General features: G+C 42.9%; 1 pseudogene; it reads right to left on the bottom strand.

Annotated features, from left to right (window-relative positions):
- Window positions 1-494: 494 nt before the first annotated feature.
- LOC102134516 (NBPF family member NBPF3-like) lies at window positions 495-15,340 on the bottom strand (annotated as a pseudogene).
- Between the last annotated feature and the right edge of the window lie 455 nt (window positions 15,341-15,795).

Here is a 15,795-nt window from a genome sequence, read left to right as displayed (position 1 = left end):
TGGATTTGGTTTGCCAGTATTTTACTGAGGATTTTCACATCAATGTTCGTTAGGGATACTGGCCTAAAATTCTTTTTTTTGTTGTATCTCTGCCAGGCTTTGGTATCAGGATGATGCTGGCCTCATAAAATGAGTTAGGGAGGATTCCCTCTTTTTCTATGGAATGGAATAGTTTCAGAAGGAATGGTACCAGTTCCTCTTTGTACTTCTGGTAGAATTTGGCTGTGAATCTGTCTGGTCCTGGAATTTTTTTTCTTGGTGGGCTATTAATTAGCACCTCAATTTCAGAACCTTTTATTGATCTACTCTGGGATTTCTTTCTGTTTAGTCTTGGGATGGTGTATGTATCCAGGAATTTATCCATTTCTTCTAGATTTTCTAGTTTATTTGCATAGAGATGTTTATAGTATTCTCTGATGGTAGTTTGTATTTCTGTGGAATTGGAGATGATATCCCCTTTTCAATTTTTATTGCATCTATTTGATTCTTCTCTCTTTTCTTCTTTATGAGTCTTGCTACCAGTCTATCTCTTTTGTTGATCTTTTCAAAAAACCAGTTCCTGGATTCATTGATCTTTTGAAGGGGTTTTTATGTCTCTATCTCCTTCAGTTCTGCTCTGATCTTAGTTATTTCTTGTCTTCTGCTAGCTTTTGAATTTGTTCTTTTAATTGTGATGTTAGGGTGTCGATTTTAGATCTTTCCTGCTTTCTCTTGTGGGCATTTAGTGCTATAAATTTCCCTCTACATACTGCTTAAAATGTGTCCCAGAGATTCCGGTACATTGTGTCTTTGTTCTCATTGGTTCCAAAGAACATCTTTATTTCTGCCTTCATTTTGCTATTCACCCAGTAGTCATTCCAGAGCAGGTTGTTCAGTTTCCATGTAGTTGTGCAGTTTTTAGTGAGTTTCTTAATCCTGAGTTCTAGTTTGATTGCACTGTGGTCTGAGACACAGTTTGTTGTGATTTCTATTCTTTTACATTTGCTGAAGAGTGTTTTACTTCCAATTATGTCATCAATTTTAGAAGTGTGATGTGGTGCTGAGAGGAATGTATATTCTGTTGATTTGGGGTGGAGAATTCTGTAGATGTCTATTAGGTCTGCTTGGTCCAGAGCTGAGTTCAAGTCCTGGATATCTTTGTTAAGCTTCTGTCTCATTGATCTGTCTATTGACATTGGGATGTTAAAGTCTCCCATTATTATTGTGTGGGGGTCTAAGTCTCTTTGTAGGTCTCTAAGAATTTGCCTTATGAATCTGGGTGCTCCTGTATTGGGTGCATATATATTTAGGATAGTTAGCTCTTCTTGTTGAATTGATCCCTTTACCATTATGTAATGGCCTTCTTTGTCTCTTTTGATCTTTGTTGGCTTAAAGTCTATTTCATCAGACACCAGGATTGCAACCCCTGCTTTTTTTTTTGCTTTCCATTTGCTTGGTAGATCTTCCTCCATCCCTTTATTTTGAGCCTATGTGTGTCTTCACACATGAGATGAGTCTCCTGAATACAGCACACTGATGGGTCTTCACTCTTTATCCAATTTGCCAGTCTGTGTCTTTTAATTGGGGCATTTACCCATTTACATTTAAGGTTAATATTGTTATGTGTGAATTTGATGGGTTTTGAATTTGGTGTGTTTTGATCTTCTTCCCCTTCTTGGTACTTGTCAGTTTCTGCAATAAATTCAGACATGGACAGATGCATTAAGCTGATTCCCCTACACACATAACAATCCACTGTCTAATCCTCACACAGGGACCTCAGGCTCCTCAGCATAAGAATAGGACACTGTGAGAGATATATTTCAGGAGGCCTGAAGGCTGGTCATGATAGAGATTCCTTGGTTTTTGTCCCAGATACTAAGGTAAAATGTCCCTATTCTGGTAGATCGTTATCCCAATATCATTTGTTCCAAGTTTGTGCAAACGGTTATGCCATATTTTTCCAATCAATTTAAAGCAAATGCCCTCAATGGTTTCTAGGAGAAAAATTGCAATCTTCAGCCCTTTCTCATCAAATACTCAGATTGTTCATGGTTGTGAGGATTTTTGACACTGAAATTAGAGTGAAAAAGGAAATCTACAAACCCTTGAGTCAAAATCATAGTTCTCTGAATTTGTGCATCTGCCCAAGTCCAATGTCTTGAGAGTAGAATCAGAGTGCCATGGGCATGGCCTGAGACTAGGAAGATAGCTATGCTCACTGACCCATCCCATGTCTGGGCTTCCACGTGGAACTAGAGTTTCATTGAACCTACATGTACCTATAGGTCCTCACTGTAGCAATGACATCTCTCAGCTCAGTAATGGCCACTTGGAGCAGGAATATGATCTCTATAAGGAAGACTCAGTGGATCCTTATCACCTTCATAGAAAGGTACTCACCGTCCACATCAAGAGAAAAGCCAATGTGTCATTCCTCCAATGAGTAAAAGGAATTTCCGTAGGACTGGCATGAATCTGGCAGTTCAAGATAACTGGAAGGAGTCAAATAATAACTATTCAGTGAGTCCTGCAAGACTTCAGGCTCTACTACCTCCAGCAGTTCCCTGCTGAGCCTGGAAAAGTAGAAAAAGTAAAGAATAAGCCAGGGAAAATCAGACACAACAGAGCCCCAACTAGATTTCATGGGTAGGATAAGGAAGTGGTTAAAAAAGAAAAAGGATAGATCCATTAATGAGGTAACAAATTATTGCCTTCATATTGGGACACTAAAGGGCCAAATGGAAAAGAATGAAAGAGAAAGACAGAGAGAGAGAGAGAGAGAGAGAGAGAGAGAGCTCAATGAATTGTCCAGGTGATACACTGATGAGGGAGTAACAGGACACTCTGAGTTAGTGCCCTCAGGACACACAGTATACAGTGATCATGAAAAGACTGTGCTCAATAATTTTCCATAAAATGTGCTCAAGATTCCATGTAGTCACCATGAGAATACAGCTTTTGAAGTATGGTCGGCCTATAGTAGGTTTGTAAATGATAAGGGGAGAAAGAAATGGAAACCTAAATATCTATTGCAATGAAAACCAACAGCAATGTTAGTAGGAATAATTCAGGCTTGGTTGAAAAGATGTAATCGATATTGTCGGCCCGCTCTGTTTTCCCTGAACCAGGAATCTCCAAGTGTCAACACAGAATTAGCTGTTCACAATTGCTCAAAGTTACCTGGGGCATGGTGGGCCTTGGTCTTCTCCCTCTTCTTGGTCCTTTTTAATTCCTGCAACAAATTCAGACAGGGACAGACAAAATAAGCCAATTTACCTAACCCATAACAGTCCACTGTCTAATCCCCACATGGGGACCTCAGGCTCCTCAGCATGAGAACAGGACAATGTGAAAGATATACATCAGGAGGTCTGAAAGTCGGTCATGATAGAGATTCTTTGGTTTGCATTTCAGAACCAAGGGTGAAATATCCCTATTCTGGTAGATTGTTATCCCAAAATCATTTATCCCAAGTTTGTGCAAACAGTTATGCCTTATTGTTCCCATCAATTCAAAGAAAATGCCCCAGATGATTTCTAGGAGGAAAGCTGCAGTATCCAGCCCTGTCTCATCAAATACCCAGCTTGTTCATGGTTCCAAGAAACTGAAATTAGAATGAAGGAGGAAATCTACAAACCCTTGAGTCCAAATCATAGTTCTGTGAATTTCTTAAATCTGCCTGGGTCCAATGTGCTGACAGTGGGATCAGGTTGCCACAGGCATGGCTGGAGACTAGGAATAGAGCCATGCTCACTGACCCATTTCATGTCTGGGCTTCCAACTGAAACTACAGTTTCATTACAACCTATATGCGCCCATAGGTCCTGCCTGCGGCAATGACATCTCTCAGGTCAGTAAGGGCCACTTGGAAGAGGAATATCACCCCTATCTGGAAGGGGTGGAGCCTTATCTCCTTCATAGTAAGTTACTCACTGTCCACGTCAAGAGCCAAGCCAAGGTACTCTTCCTCCAATGAGTAAAAGGCACTTCTGTAGGGCTGGCATAAGTCAGGCAGTTCAAGATAACCAGGAGGAGTCGAATAACATCTATCCAGTGAGTCCTGTAAGACTTCAGCTCTTTCTCTTCCAGCAGCTCCCTGCTGAGCCTGGAAAAGGAGGAAAAAGTAAAGAATAAGCCAGGTGGAATCAGAAACCACACAGCCCCAGCTAGATTTCATAGGTAACATAAGGAAGTGTTTGAGAAGAAAAAGGACAGATCCATTAATGAGGTAACAAATTATTGCCTTTATGTTGGGATAGACCAGGACCAGGTAGAAAAGCATGAAAGAGAAACAGAGAGAGAAAGAAACACACACACACGCACACACACACAGAGACAGTGAGCTCAGTGAATTGGCCAGGTGACACACTGATAAGGGAGTCAAAGGACACTCTGCATTGGTGCCCTCAGGACACACAGTGAACAGTGATCATGAAAAGAGTGGGCTCAATAATTTTGCATAAAATGTGCTTAAGTTTCCCTGCAGTCACCATGAGAATACAGCTTTTGAGGTATGGTCAACCTTCACTAGGTTAGTAAATGATAAGGGTAGGAAGAAATGGAAACCTAAACATTTACTGTAATGAGAACCAAAAGCAATGTTAGTAGGTATAATTCAGACTTGTCTGACAAGATGAAATCATTATTTTCAGCATGTACTGTTTTCCCTGGACTTGGCGTCTCCAGGTGTCAACATCAAATTAACTGTCCACAATTTCTCAGACTCACCTCGGACCTGTTGCTTCTGTTGGTGATACCCAGGCAAACAGGGTCTGGAGTGGACCTCCAGCAAACTCCAACAGACCTGCAGCTGAGGGATCCACCTGTTAGAAGGAAAATTAACAAACAGAAAGGAAGAGCATCAACATCAACAAAAGGACATCCACACCAAAACCACATCTGTAGGTCACCATCATCAAAGACCAAAATAGTGGATAAAACCACAAAGATGGGAGAAACCAGAGCAGAAAGGCTGAAAATTCCAAAAACCAGAAAGACTCTTCTCCTCCAAAGGAACACAACTCCTCACCAGCAAGGGAACAAAACTAGACGGAGAATTAGTTTGACAAGTTGACAGAAGTAGGCTTCAGAAAGTTGGTAATAACAAACTTCTCTGAGCTAAAGGAGGATATGCAAACCCATCGCAAGGAAACTGAAAACCTTGAAGAAAGGTTAGATGAATGGCTAACTAGAATAAACAGTGTAGAGAAGACCTGAAATGACCTGATAGAGCTGAAAACTATGGCACAAGAACTTCATGACGCATGCACAAGCTTCAGTAGGTGATTTGGAAGAAAAGGTATCAGTGATTGAAGATCAAATTAATGAAATCAAGTGAAAAGAGAAGTTTAGAGAAAAAAGAGTAAAAAGAAATGAACAAAGCCTCCAAGAAATATGGGACTACATGATAAGACCAAATCTACGTTTGATTGGTGTACCTGAAAGTGACGGGGAGAATGGAACTAAGCTGGAAAACACTCTTCAGGATATTATCCAGGAGAACTTCCCCAACCTAGTAAGGCAGGCCAACATTCAAATTCAGGAAATACAGTGAATGCCACAAAGATACTCCTCAAGAAGAGCAACCCCAAGACACATAATTGTCAGATTCACCAATGTTGAAATTAAGGAAAAAATGCTAAGGGCAGCCAGAGAGAAAGGACAGGTTACCCACAAAGGGAAGCCCATCAGACTAACAGCCTATCTCTAGGCAGAAAGCCTACAAGCCAGAAGACAGTGGGGGCCAATAGTCAACATTCTTAAAGAAAAGAATTTTCAACCCAGAATTTCATATCCAGGCCCACCTTACAACAGCTCCTGAAGGAAGCACTAAACATGGAAAGGAACAACCGGTGCCAGCCACTACAAAAACATGTCAAATTGTAAAGACCATCGATGGTAGGAAGAAACTGCATCAACTAACAAGCAAAATAACCAACTAACATCATAATGACGGGATCAAATTCACATATAACAGTATTAACCTGAAATATAAATGGGCTAAATGTCCCAATTAAAAAACACAGACTGGCAAATTGGACAAAGAGTCAAGATCCATCAGTGTGCTGTATTCAGGAGATCCATCTCACAGGCAGAGACAAACATAGGCTCAAAATAAAGGGATGGAGGAAGATCTACCAAGCAAATGGAAAGCAAAAAAAAAAAAAAAAAAAAAAAAAAAAAAGCAGGGGTTGCAATCCTAGTCTCTGATAAAACAGATTTTAAACCATCAAAGATCAAAAGAGACAAAGAAGGCCATTACATAATGGTAAAGGGATCAATTCAACAAGAAGAGTTAACTATTCTAAATATATGTGCACCCAATACAGGAGCACCCAGATTCATAAAGCAAGTCCTTACAGACTTAGAAAGAGACTTAGACCCCCACACAATAATAATGGGAGAATTTAACACCCCACTGTCAATATTAGACAGATCAATGGACAAAAGCTTAACAAGGATATCCAGGACTTGAACTCAGCTCTGCATTAAGCAGACCTAATAGACATCTACAGACCTCTCCACCCCAAATCAACAGAATATACATTCTTCTCAGAACCACATCACAATTATTCTAAAATTGACCACATAGTTGGAAGTAAAGCACTCCTCAGCAAATGTAAAAGAAGAAAAATCAGAACAAACTGTCTCTCAGACCACAGTGAAATAAAATTAGAACTCAGGATTAAGAAAGTCACTCAAAACTGCACAACTACATGGAAACTGAACAACCTGCTCTGGAATGACTACTGGGTAAATAACAAAATGAAGGCAGAAATAAAGATGTTCTCAGAAACCAATGGGAACAAAGACACAATGTATCAGAATCTCTGGGACACATTTAAAGCAGTGTGTAGAGGGAAATTTATAGCACTAAATGCCCACAAGAGAAAGCAGGAAAGATCTAAAATCGACACCCTAACATCACAATTAAAAGAACTAGAGAAGCAAGGCAAACAAATTCAAAAGCTAGCAGAAGACAAGAAATGACTAAGATTAAAGCAGAACTAAAGGAGATAGAGACACAAAAAAACCCTTCAAAAAAAATCAATGAATCCAGGAGCTGGTTTTCTGAAAAGATCAACAAGAAAACCCTGTTTGGCTAGTTCATCTGGCTCATCTGATTGCAAGTTCCTCTTGAGAGGACTATGAAGTTAAAACCAATACAAGTGCCACAAATAACACACATTGTTAATAAGGACAATTTGTAACTGGGTGAATGGAAGAAATAGTTCTATTCATCACTTCCTCATTTTCCCTAAATCTACAATCTCCTGGTGTCACTACTGAATTAACAGCCCACAATTCCACAGCATTACCTGGGAGACACTGGCCCTTTTTCTTCCTCTTCCTCATAAACACTTTCATTTTCTGTAAATAAATTCAGAGAAGAGGTCACATTAAGCAATTCACACTTCACATATGGCCAAATCACTGTATAGTCATAGCACAAGAACATAACTATTCTCAGTGCAAGAATATGGATTCTGATAGGAATATTCTAGGGTGCCCTAGATTAAGTCTGGTGAGAAGTAGATGACCCTGCTTTCCAGACCCACAGGCCAAAATCTCCCTCTCTGTGTAGACCATAATGCCATATTCCCTGCCTGAGTCAAAGTTAAACAAAATTTTTCCCCAAAAAAATCTCCGAAAACTGGTCAAACAATTTCCTAGGAGTGTTGCTGCAATGCTGACTTATATTACCAGGTAACATGGACATTAAATGTTTAGAGGCATCTACACATAAAACTTGACTGATAGATAAATTAGAACAACTCTTGCTTTAAAAAGAATCTGTGATTTGGGAGGCCAAGACAGGTGAATCATTTGAGGTCATGAATTCAAGACCAGCCTGGCCAATATGGGAAACCCCATCTCTACTAAAAATACAAAAATTAGCCAGATGTGGTGGTGTACACCTGTGGTCCCAGGTACTCAAAAGGCTGAGGCAGGAGAATCACTTGAATTTGGGAGGCGGAGGTTGCGCCAAGCCAAGATGGTGCCACTGCACTCCAGCCTGGGTGACAGAGCAAGACTCCATTGCAAAAAAAAAAAAAAAAAAATCTACGACGCTACCAAGAAACAACATTGGATCAGCCATTGCACTGATGGGGTGGAGAACCAGGGTCCAGCCTTGCTTTATGGAAATATATCAGCAAAGTAAAGAAGAAAAGTTTCTGTCCTGATTTCAAGGTGACTGCGCAGCTAAGCAAGCTGACTTACAGGAGATCAAGATTAAAGCTGAGAGCAGTGAAGCCTGGAGAACAATATTTCCAAATACAAAGGCAAGGCTGCCAGCTTCCTTAAAAAGGCATAGGAACTCCGTGGACATTGTTCAGGGACAGATGACTTAATCACAGATGACAAGAAATACTGAATCAAAGCTAGGAGGCCTGACAGATACTTCCTGTGCATCTCCTGCACAGATGACTATGAGATCATCACACTTGCGTAGGGGCCAGTAACTTGATACTGGGGACTGGCAGACAAAGGCATGACATGAGTTGAGAAAGACAAAAAAACTCACTGATACCTGTGTTTAGAATCCGATCGGAGTTCTTTATTCAAACCAATTTGTGTGTATAGAGCCTGTCTTCAGAGTTTATCTTCCTCAGCCTAGACAGAGGTATGAGACACAAGGAATACAGAGGCTACCTGGGATAATTTGTACAGCATCCTCCCATTCATCACGAGAGGATGAGTCAATGACAGTTGAGTCGACTTTGTCTTCCTCAAATGTGATTTTGGTGTTTCTGTGTGGCTTGTTGGACTCACAAGGGCTGTGGCTATTTGAACAAGGGACGGCACATGCCTCCAGTGAGTCCTCAGGGATTTCCCTTTCTTCAGCCTTCTGCACCTCCCTGATGAGCCAGGTGGGACAGAGATGGCAGAAGATTAAACACAGAGGGATTAGACCCCAGGGAGTCCTAGCTGGTTTTGACAAGAGGCATTAAGAGAGTGGTCCCAGAAAGCAAACAGGAGGTTCCCTTTGAGAGGGAACAGGCAAACCTCTTCTCTCTGCAACAGACCATGGCTGCCATGGGAGCCAGAGAGGAAGAGAGCAACTGGTGTTCATTGCACTGGACAGATAGGAGCTGAGGAGGATGAAGACTCAGCTATCCCTGTACGGTACAGACATGACACTCAGCACATACAGAGAAACACAACACAACAGCCGCTATACCCTGTGTCTAAGCTGGGCTGAATTTCACATACTGTGGCTAAGGGAATGCAGGCCTATCAGGAGAACCCGCTCCCGATGTTTAACGTGGGTTCTTTTCTATTTCCTAAATGTCTCGGCTGGGTTGAGAAATAAAGGGAAAGAGCACAAGAGAGAGAAATTTAAAGCTGGGTGTCCGGGGGAGACATCACATGTCGGCAGGATCCGTGATGTTCCCCAAACCGTAAAACCAGCAAGTTTTTTTTGTTTTTTTTGTTTTTTTTTTTTTTGAGACGGAGTCTCGCTGTGTCTCCCAGGCTGGAGTGCAGTGGCGTGATCTCGGCTCACTGCAAGCTCCGACTCCCGGGTTCACGCCATTCTCCCGCCTCAGCCTCCCAAGTAGCTGAGACTACAGGCGCCCGCCACCACGCCCGGCTAGTTTTTTGTATTTTTAGTAGAGACGGGGTTTCACCATGTTAGCCAGGATAGTCTTGATCTCCTGATCTCGTGATCCACCCGCCTCGGCCTCCCAAAGTGCTGGGATTACAGGCTTGAGCCACTGCGCCCGGCCTAAACCAGCAAGTTTTTATTAGCGATTTTCAAAAGGGGAGGGAGTGCACGAATAGGGTATAGGTCACAGAGATCACATATTTCACAAGGTAATAAAATATCACAAAGCAAATGGAGGCAGGGCTAGATCACAGGACCACCAGATGAGGTGAAATTAAAATTGCTAATGAAGTTAGCATTAGCAATTTTTTTTTTTTTTTTTTTTTTGAGACGGAGTCTCCCTCTGTCCCCCAGGCTGGAGTGCAGTGGCCGGATCTCAGCTCACTGCAAGCTCTGCCTCCCAGGTTTACACCATTCTCCTGCCTCAGCCTCCTGAGTAGCTGGGACTACAGGCACCCGCCACCTCGCCCGGCTAGTTTTTTGTATTTTTTTTTTTTTAGTAGAGACGGAGTTTCACCAGGTTAGTCAGGATGGTCTCGATCTCCTGACCTTGTGATCCGCCCATCTCGGCCTCCCAAAGTGCTGGGATTACAGGCTTGAGCCACCGCGCCTGGCCAGTATTAGCAATTTTAATGACGCATTGTCATTGAAAACGTCTTACCAGGAAACAGGGTTTGAGAGCAGATAACCTGTCTGACCACAATTTATTAGGTGGGAATTTTCCTCCACTTAATAAGCCTCGGAGTGCTATAGGAGACCGGGGCTTATTTCATCCCTTTGGCTTCGACCATAAAAGACGGGAGGCCTTAAAAAGGGGCCCCGTCTATAAGCCTACCTTCAGGGCGCATTCTCTTTCTCAGGGATGTTCCTTACTGAGAAAAAGAATTCAGCGATATTTCTCCTATTTGCTTATGAAAGAGGAAAAATATAGCTCTGTTCCATCTGGCTCACCGGCAGCCAGTTCAAAGTTACCTCTCTTGTTCCCTGAACATTGCTGTTATTCTGTTCTTTTTTTAAGATGCCCAGATTTCATATTGTTCAAACACACATGCTCCACAAAAAATTTGTGCAGTTGATACAATCACAGAGTCCTGAGGTGACATTCATCCTCCTCATCTTACAAAGATGACAGGATTAAGAGATTAAAGTAAAGACAGGCATAGAAAAACACAAGGGTACTGACTGGGGAAGTGATAAGTGTGCATGAAATCTTCACAATTTATGTTCAATGATTACAGTAAAGACAGGTGTAAGATTATAAAAGTATTAATTTGGGGAACTAATAAATGTCCATGAAATCTTCACAATCTATGTTCTTCTGCCATGGCTTCAGCCGGTCCCTCCGTTCAGGGTCCCTGACTTCCCGCAACACAGGCCTTTGGCCTATCATAGCTGCCAGAGAGGGCGTGCCTCCTAGACCTTTTTCATAGGTTACAACCCATTACTTACTCCTGAGTATTCAGTGTTACCTGGGGGCACATGATTCCTGTACTTTTTCAGCCTCCTCAACTTTAACATCTTCATCCTCATCTTCATCATTTTCTGTAAATACAGAAGCGTTCCTTCAGATATTTCCCACTTTACACTCTGCAAGCACAGTCAGCCCAATGTGCACAGAAACATGAACATCTAGGTATGAGTCATCATCGTTCAACTGAAATCTCTCATGTTTTATCTTTAACAAAATGCCCTGGCATGGTTTACAGATCCATCAGGCAATGCATTTCTGATCTGGAGGGCCACCATCAAGATGTGGCCAAATATGAAAAGACCTTTTGCTCCCCATATCACTGGAGGCTTGTGCAGCCTCTCTCCGGCCTTTGGCAGCTGTCTTCCCCATCCTGCCACAGATCTGATTCCCAGGCACAGGCTTGGTGTCCTGTCATAGTTCGCATTTCAAACCTAATTCTTTCTCTTAGGAGAGGACAAACTTGTCCCACAGTCCTCTATGCATCAGGAGACTGCACAGGCCCCCCATGTGGCTTCTGCTGTGTTATTCAGGGACATTCTCTCCATGGGGAGTGCTCCAGTCTGAAGCACTTCCTACCACCAAATGCCCCCACATCAACTGCCTTCTCCAACACCACACAGTGAGGGGCTTCATCTCATTTTGAAAAGCAGTCGTTAAGTGTTCCCACATTTGGATGCTTCAGACCCTTGCGAGAGACAATTTGCCTGCCTTTGCAGATGGAGACAGAGAAACTCAGGAAGGACAAATCACTCACTGACAGTTACTAAGAACATTGCTGAAGAGACAGCCTGGGAACCTTCGTTCTTAGTCCAGAGCTCTTTTCACTCTAACAAGCGCTCTCCTGTCACGGCCTCCTTCTTGTCCTTTAAAACCAGATTGATGCTGCCTCTTGCTCCAAAGACCACCTTCCATCCAGCAAGGAGGGACATTTGCAATACTGTGACCTCCAACCCCATGGGTTTCCCATCTCTGTTCTTACCCAGGAAGTCCTGGTCATGTCATAGCCACATATGTTTAGTGGAAAAAACACCACCGATACAACTGTCATTATGAAAGTATGCAGGTCTGGAGTCTCTCACAAGCCTGGGGTTTTGGGTCATCAGGGCCTATGGCCACCATACCTGGGCTGAGCTTTTGGACAAGGTGCTGTGCCAGCCTACACCCTTCAGCCAGCTGTTCTTGGAGGTCCTGCCCTGGGACTTGTCTGGCTCATCCGGAGCGAGGAGGGCCTGGAGATGCTGATTTGATGAGCAGGAGGCATCTCTCCCTTCCCATAACTTCTCCCTTAACTGGGTCAGCTCTCATTCCTGAGAGTGAACCAGGACTTTATATTGCCTAAGGTGAGACAGTAGAGAAAATTTAACAGTGGAAAGGGATGAGTGGTCAGTTCTAATATTGCAACAGAGATTTCTGAGACAATGTCCTCAAGGAGACCTCCAAGCAGAAGGTCAGCACATGTTTAAAGGAATGTCTGTGGCCAAGAGAAGAATACAAAATGGTTTACAGCCTTCCTCTATATCAGAGAGGCCTCCTGTAAGATCCTCGATGATGTTCCATTAGTCTTTCTCTTCTGTAAACAAAAGTAGGTGTCTTCCTAATTCCGCTTCAAAAAGACATCCTTTCAGTTCCTCACTCTGGCCATGGACAATTCCATGTAAAAATACACACAGTGCATCTTGCAGCGACTAGATACAAAGCCATGTACAGAAATGAGGCCAGGTGCAGACGGGGCGAATTGAAAAGATGAAACAAGAAAATAATGACAGGGTCGAGAAGGCAACATTGATTGAGTGAAAGAATGAGAAGCCGCAGTCAGTCAGGAGCTGATTCTCACTAAGGGTAAGTGGGGTGGTGAAGGCACACCATTTTGAGTATACTGAATGCTGCTGGGTGGTTCCCACTCCTTTGGTTAATTTTGTGTTATGCAAATTTCACCTCAACAATTACTTGTTTGAGAAAAAGAAAACAAGGCTCTGAGAAACAACTGCAACCCATAACTTACTATTATCCTTGTTCTCTGTTGGATAAATATTTGTGTGTCGTGAGCCTGCCATGGCAATTCCTGCCCTTCCCCTAGCCCAGCTTAGCTCTTACTTTTTCCCGCTGAGCTGCTGTATTTCAGAGATTTACACACCTGCCCACCTGCCTACCCCCACGGGATCCCCTCACCTGAGCTCCTTAGCCTGCCTGAGCTGCTCTGCAACCTTCTCCTCCTTGAACTGAAGCTCATCCCTCAGCATAGATTTTATGAGGTCTTTGCACTCTTCATACTCTGAGAAAAGACAGACATGCCTGCTTCAGTGTAAGGCTGGACATGCTGCTGTGGTCACTGCCTACAGGGCAGGAGTCAGGTCCATCCCAAGGACAAAACTGTCCCCAGTACCAGGCTCTAGGAAGGGATTTCCACATCTTTACTCTTCAGTCTCCTGACTTTCTAGCATCTGTTTCTCCAAAATTTAGAGACGAAGAAAGAGAAACTCAAGAGCACATCAAGGAAGTTGACCAGATGATTCAACCACAATGAAGTGGAGTCAGAATTCACAGCCCCTGAGGTCTGACTCTGAATGTGGAGCCACTTGTCCAAGCCTTGCAGCCTCTCCTCTAAAACACTGCACTGGGGCATGAAGTAGTGATTTCTTGTATGGTCGGAAAGGCCCCTAGGACTATGGGACAGATGGTTTCCCTTTTACCGGGAATTTCAAAGAAAAATACGTCAAAGATTTTTTAAATATTTGATTTTTAAATCATAATCGTATCTGAAGCATAAAGTATGAGACATAAGGCCATGAGGGAAATATGCCCAAATACTAATAAAGCTTGTGTTAATTTAGAAACAGTAGAATAAAGAACTAATAGATAGTGTTTACTCTGTGCCAATAAATGTTCTAGGAGATTGACAAGAAATAGCTCATGTAATTCACTGCAGCAATTTACAGAGGTAGGTATTATTGTAGTATTGTATGAACAGATGAGGAAACTGAGGGACAGACAAGACAAGCAACTTGGATGGAGCCCAGGAGACAGGCCCAGGGTCCCTGCTCTGCACACTGTACTGCTACTTCCACACATTCTTGGGTGTGATCTTTCTTCCTCTTTAGGAACAAGAGCCTGTGCCCTAGGACTTCCCTCTTACCAGAGTACTCTCTGCTGTTTATTTTTTTATTTTTGTTTGTTTGTTTGTTTATTTTTGACCAGTCTTGCCCTGTCACCCAGGCTAGAATGTAATGGCACAATCTTGGCTCACTGCAACCTCTGCCTCCTGGGTTCAAAGGATTCTCCTGCCTCAGTCTCCCGAGTAGTGGGGATTACAGGCACCTGCCACCATGCCCAGCTAATTTTTGTATTTTTAGTAGAGATGGGGTTTCTCCATGTTGCCCAGGCTGATCTCAAACTCCTGACCTCGTGATCTGCCCACTTCGGCCTTCCAAAGTGCTGGGATTACAAGAGTGAGCAACTGTGCACGGCCCCCACTCCCTCCTCTTGATTCTGTCACTTATAGATACCACAGGTTCTATTAGGAGCAGAGTCTTCTTGAAGCTCCTCAGAGCAGGTACTGGGCACTATCACCAAGTTTCCCTCAGGGTCACTAGAACAGAGCTTTGCCTATAGGGCCTCAACAGAAGCTTGAACTGAATAAAAGTTCACTAGTCCCAGACATTTAGAACAGACTAGACGTTATTTGTCTGCAGGATTTTGTATGGTACAGACAGTAGTCTTGAAAACATGATTTAGCCTCTTGGAGAAAACAGGTCGTTCTGTGCCTGTGACAGAAATCAACTGAGATTTTAATTCTAGTCCCACCCCCACCTAACTGTAAGTATGGAAAGTTGTTAAATACTTTGGTACCTCTGTCTTCCAACTTTAACAAAATGCTAAAACACCCATTTCTATTTTCCTAGAAGTACGGGAGGGATGAAATTATTTTTGATGGAGAGTGCATTTAGTTTCTCAGAGAGAAGACAGGACATCATTCATCACTTTCGTGATGGTGAGCCTATTGAACTTACGGTATGTGCTCTGCTGGTTGGCCAGGAAGTAGGCCACTTGAGTTATAAGAAATTTCTCTTTGATATTTCTGAACTGCTGTTTGTTCTCTGCCAGCTGGGGATGCAAATTCTCACTGATTTCTAGGATGTTCATCTCTGCCTTCTCACTGGACCAAGGGCCAGCAGATACCACCATGCTGACATTTGTTGCAGAAAAGGTGGAGCTAGGGACTGGGGAGAATAAACACAAACACAGGATGGGTTAAAAACTGGTGAAATCAAATAGGTTTAATTAGGACTGAGGGATGTCAGTAACTAAAATTCTTAATTTACTGTTGAGAAAAACATGAACACTCCCCACAGCACTTTAGGATCCTTAACCACAAAACCAAGGTTTGAGGTGCCTGAGCTCAGAGCTGAAGGCACTGCCAGTCACTCAGTCTCTGACAAGAGTGAGGATGATTGTGGCCAGCATGCCAGGTCTGCAGTTGCAATAACAGAATTAGAAGGTGGGGGTGTCATGGAATCTTAGGATCCCTGCATTCCAATTGCCCAGGCTTTGCTGAAACACAGGCACCCTGGTCTCACCTGAGGGTAACCACCAATGGGGATCATTCCTTCAGCATTCACTCTCATTATTCATGTACCCTTGTGACAATGCCACCGACCCATCTCTTTCCCAATACATCTAAGCATATTCCTCACTGTTTATCTCTTGTCTGTACAACATCATCAAGGTAGAAACA

The sequence above is a fragment of the Macaca fascicularis genome, chromosome 1 (assembly GCF_037993035.2).
Source record: "Macaca fascicularis isolate 582-1 chromosome 1, T2T-MFA8v1.1".
Taxonomy (NCBI): domain Eukaryota; kingdom Metazoa; phylum Chordata; class Mammalia; order Primates; family Cercopithecidae; genus Macaca; species Macaca fascicularis.
The sequence above is the reverse complement of the archived record's forward strand: the minus strand, read 5'-3'. Positions and strand labels throughout refer to the sequence as shown.